The sequence below is a fragment of the Mus caroli genome, chromosome 9 (genome assembly GCF_900094665.2).
Source record: "Mus caroli chromosome 9, CAROLI_EIJ_v1.1, whole genome shotgun sequence".
Taxonomy (NCBI): Eukaryota; Metazoa; Chordata; class Mammalia; order Rodentia; family Muridae; genus Mus; species Mus caroli.
Window position 1 is genome coordinate 91,751,836 of NC_034578.1, and position 1,041 is coordinate 91,752,876.

The 1,041-nt window shown below is 46.2% G+C and overlaps 1 protein-coding gene across 1 annotated transcript in view; it reads left to right on the top strand.

Moving 5' to 3' along the window:
• Positions 1–1,041, top strand: part of Gk5 (glycerol kinase 5) — a 56,455-nt gene that overhangs the window by 34,072 nt on the left and 21,342 nt on the right. The window lies entirely within an intron of this gene.

Here is a 1,041-nt window from a genome sequence, read left to right on the forward strand (position 1 = left end):
CAGTGGATGAGGAGATATTTGGCGTGCCTATACCAGTTGTTGCCTTGGTAAGTAGAAGGCATTGGGGTGGGGGGTGTAAGAACTAAATAATTGGATAGTTGGGGCGAGCTTTCAGAGAAACAGAAGGTCTTTAGTAGAATAATGCCTGAGCCAGGGGTGGTGGCTCCCAGCTTTACTCCCAGTAGTCACTCAAGGGCATAGGCAGGCAGGTTTTGTGAGTTTGAGGCCAGCCTGGTCTACACAGCAAGTTCCAAGGCTGCCAGAGCTACCCTACTGTGATTAGTGTTAGTGTTAGAGCATTTGCCACCAGGTACAAGGCCCTGGGCTCAATATCAGCACTAAAGAAGAAACACACATTCTGCCTGGTATCTCTTATACTTTCTTTTAAGTTAAAAGGGTTGTGTATATAATGAAAAGCAGTTCCTATATAAGGAAACTGGCATTTTCTAAAGATGCTGTGTTCTGAGTAATAGACCACATCTGTAGATGCTTGATTTGAAAAACAGCAAGGGGTCACTGCTGCTTATATTTCATCAGAAATAGTTTATATTTCCCCAGAAAATCAGTAACTGGGCAGTTGATATTGGAGGATAAAGTTGTAGCTGGATGTTATAAAATCCTTAGCTTGCTGGTGTGAATAGAATAATTGCTGGGGTCTGCTTCCTTTTAGATTTATGTTTACTTTATGTGTTTGGATGCTTTGCCTGCATGTATGTCCGTNACCACGTGTGAGCAGTGCCTGAAGAACCCAGAAGAGNACATTAGATCTCCCGACACCAGAGTAACAGATGGTTGTGAGCTGCTGTGTGGGTGCTGGGAATCGAACCTGGGTCCTTGGCAGGAGCAGCAAATGCTTCTAACTCTGAGCCACTCCACAGCTCCCGGGTTTGGTTTCTAAGGTTTCTCTTACTGCTGGACTCTAGCTTTCGGGCCAGAGGAGAGAGTACAGAGTTAGAAACCCTCAGGATGCCAGCCATGCTGGAAACCCCCACCACCTGTCCCCAGGTGGACTCTCCACTTAGCCAGGGAGTCAGAATGGGA